At 48.7% G+C, this 10,914-nt stretch overlaps 1 pseudogene; it reads right to left on the bottom strand.

Annotated features, from left to right (window-relative positions):
* Window positions 1-2,451: 2,451 nt before the first annotated feature.
* Window positions 2,452-3,213, bottom strand: LOC127923969 (gamma-glutamylaminecyclotransferase-like; annotated as a pseudogene).
* Window positions 3,214-10,914: the final 7,701 nt, after the last annotated feature.

Below are 10,914 nucleotides of genomic sequence, written 5' to 3' on the forward strand. Positions count from 1 at the left end.
GCTAGCCGACATTAGTAACCTAACCAATTCGCTATAGTATTAACTGGTATACGACTCCTTGCCGTTCCTCGAGTTATAACACAGTTGCTTACTGGACCCTGGCAATGTGTGAAACGTTAACTAATGTTCTCTCTCTACAGTATTGGGTTTCATTGTCAGGTTGAGAGAATGAGGCGTTGCTTGTTAAACAGGTGGATTCAGGGATGAGGTGTAGCTGGGCTTAAGATGGATGCCTCTATAGAGGTGAAAGATACCACCCTCCTCTCTGCTGCTGACACATTGCGGAACACATGTCCACAGGCAGGAAGTGTACAATGTAATAACGTGTGGCCCAAAGACATTGTTGTTTTAGTGTTGAACTTGACAGTAACACTGGAGTGTTTTAATTCAGTGAATGTTATTTTTGCTCACATGTAGCCTTGTGCACTTGATCCATGTCTACTATAGTGGCCACTATAACAGGGCAGAAATAGAATGACTGTTTCATTCAATTTATACTTTAACATGTTTTTCCTCCCCCCCCCCAAGTGTAATATTTAGATGTGTGGTCACAGGCGTTCTATTATAAAGGCTGTCGTGGTAACAAGCGTTCTATTATAAAGGCTGTCGTGGTAACAAGCGTTCTATTATAAAGGCTGTCGTGGTCACAAGCGTTCTATTATAAAGGCTGTCGTGGTCACAAGCGTTCTATTATAAAGGCTGTCGTGGTCACAAGCGTTCTATTATAAAGGCTGTCGTGGTCACAAGCGTTCTATTATAAAGGCTGTCGTGGTAACAAGCGTTCTATTATAAAGGCTGTCGTGGTAACAAGCGTTCTATTATAAAGGCTGTCGTGGTAACAAGCGTTCTATCATAAAGGCTGTCGTGGTAACAAGCGTTCTATCATAAAGGCTGTCGTGGTAACAAGCGTTCTATTATAAAGGCTGTCGTGGTAACAAGCGTTCTATTATAAAGGCTGTCGTGGTAACAAGCGTTCTATCATAAAGGCTGTCGTGGTAACAAGCGTTCTATCATAAAGGCTGTCGTGGTAACAAGCGTTCTATCATAAAGGCTGTCGTGGTAACAAGCGTTCTATCATAAAGGCTGTCGTGGTAACAAGCGTTCTATTATAAAGGCTGTCGTGGTAACAAGCGTTCTATTATAAAGGCTGTCGTGGTAACAAGCGTTCTATTATAAAGGCTGTCGTGGTAACAAGCGTTCTATTATAAAGGCTGTCGTGGTAACAAGCGTTCTATTATAAAGGCGTGGTAACAAGCGTTCGTGGTAACAAGCGTTCTATTATAAAGGCTGTCGTGGTAACAAGCGTTCTATTATAAAGGCTGTCGTGGTAACAAGCGTTCTATTATAAAGGCTGTCGTGGTAACAAGCGTTCTATTATAAAGGCTGTCGTGGTAACAAGCGTTCTATTATAAAGGCTGTCGTGGTAACAAGCGTTCTATTATAAAGGCTGTCGTGGTAACAAGCGTTCTATTATAAAGGCTGTCGTGGTAACAAGCGTTCTATTATAAAGGCTGTCGTGGTAACAAGCGTTCTATTATAAAGGCTGTCGTGGTAACAAGCGTTCTATTATAAAGGCTGTCGTGGTAACAAGCGTTCTATTATAAAGGCTGTCGTGGTAACAAGCGTTCTATTATAAAGGCTGTCGTGGTAACAAGCGTTCTATTATAAAGGCTGTCGTGGTAACAAGCGTTCTATTATAAAGGCTGTCGTGGTAACAAGCGTTCTATTATAAAGGCTGTCGTGGTAACAAGCGTTCTATTATAAAGGCTGTCGTGGTAACAAGCGTTCTATTATAAAGGCTGTCGTGGTAACAAGCGTTCTATTATAAAGGCTGTCGTGGTAACAAGCGTTCTATTATAAAGGCTGTCGTGGTAACAAGCGTTCTATTATAAAGGCTGTCGTGGTAACAAGCGTTCTATTATAAAGGCTGTCGTGGTAACAAGCGTTCTATTATAAAGGCTGTCGTGGTAACAAGCGTTCTATTATAAAGGCTGTCGTGGTAACAAGCGTTCTATTATAAAGGCTGTCGTGGTAACAAGCGTTCTATTATAAAGGCTGTCGTGGTAACAAGCGTTCTATTTCTATTATAAAGGCTGTCGTGGTAACAAGCGTTCTATTATAAAGGCTGTCGTGGTAACAAGCGTTCTATTATAAAGGCTGTCGTGGTAACAAGCGTTCTATTATAAAGGCTGTCGTGGTAACAAGCGTTCTATTATAAAGGCTGTCGTGGTAACAAGCGTTCTATTATAAAGGCTGTCGTGGTAACAAGCGTTCTATTATAAAGGCTGTCGTGGTAACTGCAATATTAGTGTATTGTTTTTTTCTCGAGACTTGTCATTTGCAGTAAAGTTTAGTCAACAAATAACATTGCATTGTTTTCTCTACATTGTTTTAGCTGAGAGTTCGGTTCACATGAACCACTGGTTATTTTACACACAGAGACTGATCATGTAGATGATATTCTGTTGTTTAATTAGTTAAAAGCACTTCCCCCTAGCAGGGATTTATTCCATGTTTCAGTGCAACAACAACGTGTCTCCTTTTAGGGCCCTCAGCAGTTTACATCCCTGGACAGTAAAAACAACAGTACCAAGTCAACATATCTAAAAGCTATCCTGTGTAGCAGCCTATCTATCCTCTAGCCAGGTCCCAGACCTGCTGCTGTTATCATAACAAGGAGTGGCATGATGGCACCCAGGCTACAGATCCTTCAGTGGATCTCTCTGTCCTTCCTGTCGATGTACACCAAGCCATGGTCTCCGTAGGCGTCGTAGTTCTCATGGAAGGTGTGTTTGAGCCAGGCAGGCTGGTAGGAGGTGGTGCTGTAGAAGAAGGCCTCCATCATGCTGCCTGGGCTCCTCTCTCTCCCTCCACCTTCCAGTCCTCCAACTCTATCTGAACGGAGGTGCGTTGGTACATGGTGGGGCAGCTCTCGAAGGCGTCTAGGAAGCTCAGCATGGTGTCATCCACCCGGTACACCTCCCCCTGGATCCTGTGGCCCTCCCCGGGACGGTTCAGCAGGTACGGGATGTTGTACTTCCCAGCGATCACCAGCGGGTAGCCATCTACGGTGCGGGCGTGACCACAGAGCTCTGCCTTCCCGTTCCCCTGATCCGGCAGCATCCTGAAGTAGTTGGGCTGACCCTTCTTCAGAGTCCCATAGACAAAGATATAAGTCATCTGGACCGGAGGGAGTAGATCTGGAAACGGGACAGAACACTTAGTTTATCTCACAGTTAACTGGACAACCTGCAGTCGATACACCCATTTCTGCACCGGAGGCTGCTGAATGGAGAACGGGCTCATAGTAATGGCCGGAATGGAGTGGCCGGAATGGAGTGGACGGAATGGAGTGGACGGAATGGAGTGGATGGAATGGAGTGGCCGGAATGGAGTGGCCGGAATGGAGTGGATGGAATGGAGTGGATGGAATGGAGTGGATGGAATGGAGTGGATGGAATGGAGTGGCCGGAATGGAGTGGATGGAATGGAGTGGATGGAATGGAGTGGATGGAATGGAGTGGATGGAATGGAGTGGCCGGAATGGAGTGGCCGGAATGGAGTGGATGGAATGGAGTGGATGGAATGGAGTGGATGGAATGGAGTGGATGGAATGGATGGAATGGAGTGGCCGGAATGGAGTGGATGGAATGGAGTGGATGGAATGGAGTGGATGGAATGGAGTGGATGGAATGGAGTGGATGGAATGGAGTGGCCGGAATGGAGTGGATGGAATGGAGTGGATGGAATGGAGTGGATGGAATGGAGTGGATGGAATGGAGTGGATGGAATGGAGTGGATGGAATGGAGTGGATGGAATGGAGTGGATGGAATGGAGTGGATGGAATGGAGTGGATGGAATGGAGTGGATGGAATGGAGTGGATGGAATGGAGTGGATGGAATGGAGTGGATGGAATGGAGTGGCCGGAATGGAGTGGATGGAATGGAGTGGCCGGAATGGAGTGGATGGAGTGGATGGAATGGAGTGGATGGAATGGAGTGGATGGAATGGAGTGGATGGAATGGAGTGGATGGAATGGAGTGGATGGAATGGAGTGGATGGAATGGAGTGGATGGAATGGAGTGGCCGGAATGGAGTGGATGGAATGGAGTGGATGGAATGGAGTGGATGGAATGGAGTGGATGGAATGGATGGAATGGAGTGGATGGAATGGAGTGGATGGAATGGCCGGAATGGAGTGGATGGAATGGAGTGGATGGAATGGAGTGGATGGAATGGAATGGATGGAATGGAGTGGATGGAATGGAGTGGATGGAATGGAGTGGGTGGAATGGAGTGGGTGGAATGGAGTGGGTGGAATGGAGTGGGTGGAATGGAGTGGGTGGAATGGAGTGGATGGAATGGAGTGGATGGAATGGAGTGGATGGAATGGAGTGGATGGAATGGATGGGTGGAATGGAGTGGATGGAATGGAGTGGATGGAATGGAGTGGAGTGGATGGAATGGAGTGGATGGAATGGAGTGGATGGAATGGAGTGGATGGAATGGAATGGAGTGGATGGAATGGAGTGGATGGAATGGAGTGGATGGAATGGAGTGGATGGAATGGAGTGGGTGGAATGGAGTGGGTGGAATGGAGTGGATGGAATGGAGTGGATGGAATGGAGTGGATGGAATGGAAACTAAACACATGAGAACCACGTGATTTGATACCATTCCGTTTCAGCTGTTACTATGAGCCCGTTCTCCCCAGTGAAGGAGCCTCCTGTGATGTGTACCTATTGATTCGTGAAGAATATACTGGAACTTATGAATGCCTCATGACCATAGTTCAACTGTCGGGCCCCAGTGGAAATGTAAATATAACCTGATTTTACTCTGTTGGATTCCAGCATTAAATATACTAATTCATGTTACCATACTAGAACTAAGGGTTCAAATCAAATAACAACATTGATTCATTCACATGTAAAACTAATGTATGTGTTGGGGAATGGATAGAGAACTGTCTGTATGGAAAGATACTGAGTCAGACAAGGGAAAGGGTGGATAGAGAACTGGCTGTATGGAAAGATACTGAGTCAGACAAGGGAAAGGGTGGATAGAGAACTGGCTGTATGGAAAGATACTGAGTCAGACAAGGGGAAGGGTGGATAGAGAACTGGCTGTATGGAAAGATACTGAGTCAGACAAGGGGAAGGGTGGATAGAGAACTGGCTGTATGGAAAGATACTGAGTCAGACAAGGGGTGGATAGAGAACTGGCTGTATGGAAAGATACTGAGTCAGACAAGGGGTGGATAGAGAACTGGCTGTATGGAAAGTTACTGAGTCAGACATGGGGTGGATAGAGAACTGGCTGTATGGAAAGATACTGAGTCAGACAAGGGGAAGGGTGGATAGAGAACTGGCTGTATGGAAAGTTACTGAGTCAGACAAGGGGAAGGGTGGATAGAGAACTGGCTGTATGGAAAGTTACTGAGTCAGACAAGGGGAAGGGTGGATAGAGAACTGGCTGTATGGAAAGATACTGAGTCAGACAAGGGGAAGGGTGGATAGAGAACTGGCTGTATGGAAAGATACTGAGTCAGACAAGGGAAAGGGTGGATAGAGAACTGGCTGTATGGAAAGATACTGAGTCAGACAAGGGGAAGGGTGGATAGAGAACTGGCTGGCTGTATGGAAAGATACTGAGTCAGACAAGGGGTGGATAGAGAACTGGCTGTATGGAAAGATACTGAGTCAGACAAGGGGTGGATAGAGAACTGGCTGTATGGAAAGTTACTGAGTCAGACATGGGGTGGATAGAGAACTGGCTGTATGGAAAGATACTGAGTCAGACAAGGGGAAGGATAGAGAACTGGCTGTATGGAAAGTTACTGAGTCAGACAAGGGGAAGGGTGGATAGAGAACTGGCTGTATGGAAAGTTACTGAGTCAGACAAGGGGAAGGGTGGATAGAGAACTGGCTGTATGGAAAGTTACTGAGTCAGACAAGGGGAAGGGTGGATAGAGAACTGGCTGTATGGAAAGTTACTGAGTCAGACAAGGGGAAGGGTGGATAGAGAACTGGCTGTATGGAAAGTTACTGAGTCAGACAAGGGGAAGGATAGAGAACTGGCTGTATGGAAAGTTACTGAGTCAGACAAGGGGAAGGGTGGATAGAGAACTGGCTGTATGGAAAGTTACTGGGTCAGACAGGGGGTGGATAGAGAACTGGCTGTATGGAAAGTTACTGAGTCAGACAAGGGGAAGGGTGGATAGAGAACTGGCTGTATGGAAAGTTACTGAGTCAGACATGGGGAAGGGTGGATAGAGAACTGGCTGTATGGAAAGTTACTGAGTCAGACAAGGGGAAGGGTGGATAGAGAACTGGCTGTATGGAAAGATACTGAGTCAGACAAGGGAAAGGGTGGATAGAGAACTGGCTGTATGGAAAGTTACTGAGTCAGACAAGGGGAAGGGTGGATAGAGAACTGGCTGTATGGAAAGTTACTGAGTCAGACAAGGGGAAGGGTGGATAGAGAACTGGCTGTATGGAAAGTTACTGAGTCAGACAAGGGGAAGGGTGGATAGAGAACTGGCTGTATGGAAAGTTACTGAGTCAGACAAGGGGAAGGGTGGATAGAGAACTGGCTGTATGGAAAGTTACTGAGTCAGACAAGGGGAAGGGTGGATAGAGAACTGGCTGTATGGAAAGATACTGAGTCAGACATGGGGAAGGGTGGATAGAGAACTGGCTGTATGGAAAGTTACTGAGTCAGACAAGGGGAGGAGTGGATAGAGAACTGGCTGTATGGAAAGTTACTGGGTCAGACAAGGGGAAGGGTGGATAGAGAACTGGCTGTATGGAAAGTTACTGGGTCAGACAGGGGGTGGATAGAGAACTGGCTGTATGGAAAGTTACTGAGTCAGACAAGGGGTGGATAGAGAACTGGCTGTATGGAAAGTTACTGAGTAAGACAAGGGGTGGATAGAGAACTGGCTGTATGGAAAGTTACTAAGTCAGACAAGGGGTGGATAGAGAACTGGCTGTATGGAAAGTTACTGAGTCAGACAAGGGGTGGATAGACCCTCTCTCACACAGAGGGGCCCACCCCAACGACCCTCCTACTACAGTCCTCTCTCACACAGAGGGGCCCACCCCAACGATCCTCCTACTACAGTCCTCTCTCACACAGAGGGGCCCACCCCAACGATCCTCCTACTACAGTCCTCTCTCACACAGAGGGGCCCACCCCAACGACCCTCCTACTACAGTCCTATCTCACACAGAGGGGCCCACCCCAACGACCCTCCTACTACAGTCCTCTCTCACACAGAGGGGCCCACCCCAACGATCCTCCTACTACAGTCCTCTCTCACACAGAGGGGCCCACCCCAACGATCCCCCTACTACAGTCCTCTCTCACACAGAGGGGCCCACCCCAACGACCCTCCTACTACAGTCCTCTCTCACACAGAGGGGCCCACCCCAACGACCCTCCTACTACAGTCCTATCTCACACAGAGGGGCCCACCACAACGACCCTCCTACTACAGTCCTCTCTCACACAGAGGGGCCCACCCCAACGATCCCCCTACTACAGTCCTCTCTCACACAGAGGGGCCCACCCCAACGATCCTCCTACTACAGTCCTCTCTCACACAGAGGGGCCCACCCCAACGATCCTCCTACTACAGTCCTCTCTCACACAGAGGGGCCCACCCCAACGATCCTCCTACTACAGTCCTCTCTCACACAGAGGGGCCCACCCCAACGACCCTCCTACTACAGTCCTCTCTCAGGGGGCCCACCCCAACGATCCCCCTACTACAGTCCTCTCTCACACAGAGGGGCCCACCCCAACGACCCTCCTACTACAGTCCTCTCTCACACAGAGGGGCCCACCCCAACGACCCTCCTACTACAGTCCTCTCTCACACAGAGGGGCCCACCCCAACGATCCCCCTACTACAGTCCCTCTCACACAGAGGGGCCCACCCCAACGATCCCCCTACTACAGTCCTCTCACACAGAGGGGCCCACCCCAACGATCCCCCTACTACAGTCCTCTCTCACACAGAGGGGCCCACCCCAACGACCCTCCTACTACAGTCCTCTCTCACACAGAGGGGCCCACCCCAACGACCCTCCTACTACAGTCCTCTCTCACACAGAGGGGCCCACCCCAACGACCCTCCTACTACAGTCCTCTCTCAGGGCCCCCCACCCCAACGACCCTCCTACTACAGTCCTCTCTCACACAGAGGGGCCCACCCCAACGACCTCCCTACTACAGTCCCTCTCTCACACAGAGGGGCCCACCCCCAACGATCCCCTACTACAGTCCTCTCTCACACAGAGGGGCCCACCCCAACGACCCTCCTACTACAGTCCTCTCTCACACAGAGGGGCCCACCCCAACGATCCCCCTACTACAGTCCTCTCTCACACAGAGGGGCCCACCCCAACGACCCTCCTACTACAGTCCTCTCTCACACAGAGGGGCCCACCCCAACGATCCCCCTACTACAGTCCTATCTCACACAGAGGGGCCCACCCCAACGACCCTCCTACTACAGTCCTCTCTCACACAGAGGGGCCCACCCCAACGACCCTCCTACTACAGTCCTCTCTCAGGGCCCCCCACCCCAACGACCCTCCTACTACAGTCCTCTCTCACACAGAGGGGCCCACCCCAACGACCTCCCTACTACAGTCCTCTCTCACACAGAGGGGCCCACCCCAACGACCCTCCTACTACAGTCCTCTCTCACACAGAGGGGCCCACCCCAACGATCCTCCTACTACAGTCCTCTCTCACACAGAGGGGCCCACCCCAACGATCCCCTACTACAGTCCTATCTCACACAGAGGGGCCCACCCCAACGACCCTCCTACTACAGTCCTCTCTCAGGGGGGGGCCCACCACCCCCCCACCCTCCTACTACAGTCCTCTCTCACACAGAGGGGCCCACCCCAACGACCTCCCTACTACAGTCCTCTCTCTCACAGAGGGGCCCACCCCAACAACCCTCCTACTACAGTCCTCTCTCACACAGAGGGGCCCACCCCAACAACCCTCCTACTACAGTCCTCTCTCAGGGGGCCCACAAAGGTTCCAGCACAGGGTCGTGACTTTTAAAACCTTTTTTTTTACCAAGGCAAGTCAGTTAAGAACAAATTCTTATTTTCAACGACGGCCTACAATTCAGTTCCTCCTCGCAACAGAGATGCATTGTGTTAGGAGTTGACCCGCCTCGTAGGAGGTTATAAATACATGTTGTGTAATCACGCTTTGTCTTTGCAGCTGAATGAACCAGTGGGTGAATAGACTGGGTTTGAGCTTTTCCCAGTCACATCCATTTAAGTTTATAATAAATGTAAAATACAAAACAATCCTGTATAGCCTCAAAACAATAACTAGCTGCTTTCAGTTGCTGATAACTAGCTGATAACTAGCTGCTTTCAGTTGCTGATAACTAGCTGCTTTCAGTTGCTGATAACTAGCTGATAACTAGCTGCTTTCTAGTTGCTGATAACTAGCTGATAACTAGCTGCTTTCAGTTGCTGATAACTAGCTGCTTTCAGTTGCTGATAACTAGCTGCTTCTAGTTGCTGATAACTAGCTGCTTCTAGTTGCTGATAACTAGCTGCTTCTAGTTGCTGATAACTAGCTGCTTTCAGTTGCAGATAACTAGCTGATAACTAGCTGCTTCTAGTTGCTGATAACTAGCTGATAACTAGCTGATAACTAGCTGTACTCATGTTGTTGTACAACTTCAGCAACAAAAGAGAGGTCTCTGAACCAAAGTAGTAAACTAGTTTAGGCGTCTGCAGATTCTCCAAATCCTCTCCTCTGGAGAGCAACTGGGAGAGCATGTTTTTATTCCAGCCCAGCACTAAGCGTGAATCAAATGCATGTAAAGACTGAAGGTGCAGAAAGCAGAGATAGTTGATGAGTAATAATGCTTGGCTGGAACGAAAGCACCCAGTCGGTCTCCAGGACTGAGGTTTGGTTTTGAAATGCATCAAAGAAAAGGTCATTTATCTTGATACAGTAACTACACAAGGCATAACCGAACCTGTATATCGGCAGCGTTAGATGGTTATATAATGAAATACACTGAAACACAATGTTGTTCTGCTCACCAACAGCGACGTGAGTAAAGCAGCTCCTCGAAAGCCTCTCATTACGTCTTGTCGAGGTTTAACGGCCCCGGTCAAAGGTAGGCTGAACTGACACCGGGATGAAGAGGGGGGGTTTCCGGTACAATGTTGTCATTTCCTTCGTTTTGTGGCTCGAGTTAAATCGTTTCTAAAGAACAAACTTCACCGAAATTAATAATTCATGTATATGTGTGTTATATTAAACATAGAGGGAGTAACATGTTGGCAAGCAATAAGCATGGCTGAATATGATCCTTACACTTTGTTGATAAAAAGATATGTAGAAGGGTGAGCCGGTTAAGGATCGATTCAGACAAGGTGGTCAAATTGTACGACAAGCGACAGTTTATTCAGAGTGAGAATATCTGGTACACGTAAATACGGCTCTCCCATTCGCTCGCACAGAACAGCAGGAAAAGAGAAAGAGTGAACCGGTACAATACAATTTATACAAAACAGAAAGTAGGTTGATCCTGGGAGATCGGATCTTTGGATTGGTTCAGCTGGGGTGTAGTCTGTAGTCTTCCGCCATTGGCTCAGCTGGGCCGTCCGTCACTCTAGAATCCCGCCGTCACATCCGTCACTCTAGAATCCCGCCGTCACATCCGTCACTCTAGAATCCCGCCGTCACATCCGTCACTCTAGAATCCCGCCGTCACATAATGTTCAGCTAAAGGGGGAAATTTGGTGTGTGCGCTGGTTTGGCAGTCAGTGTGTAATGTGGGAGCTATCCTGTAGGGGACCCCACAGGCTTTACTGTGAGTTGTAGCCATGTATTTAGCAGTAGGCTGATCACTTGC

This window comes from Oncorhynchus keta, unplaced genomic scaffold (assembly GCF_023373465.1).
Source record: "Oncorhynchus keta strain PuntledgeMale-10-30-2019 unplaced genomic scaffold, Oket_V2 Un_contig_33_pilon_pilon, whole genome shotgun sequence".
Taxonomy (NCBI): Eukaryota; Metazoa; Chordata; class Actinopteri; order Salmoniformes; family Salmonidae; genus Oncorhynchus; species Oncorhynchus keta.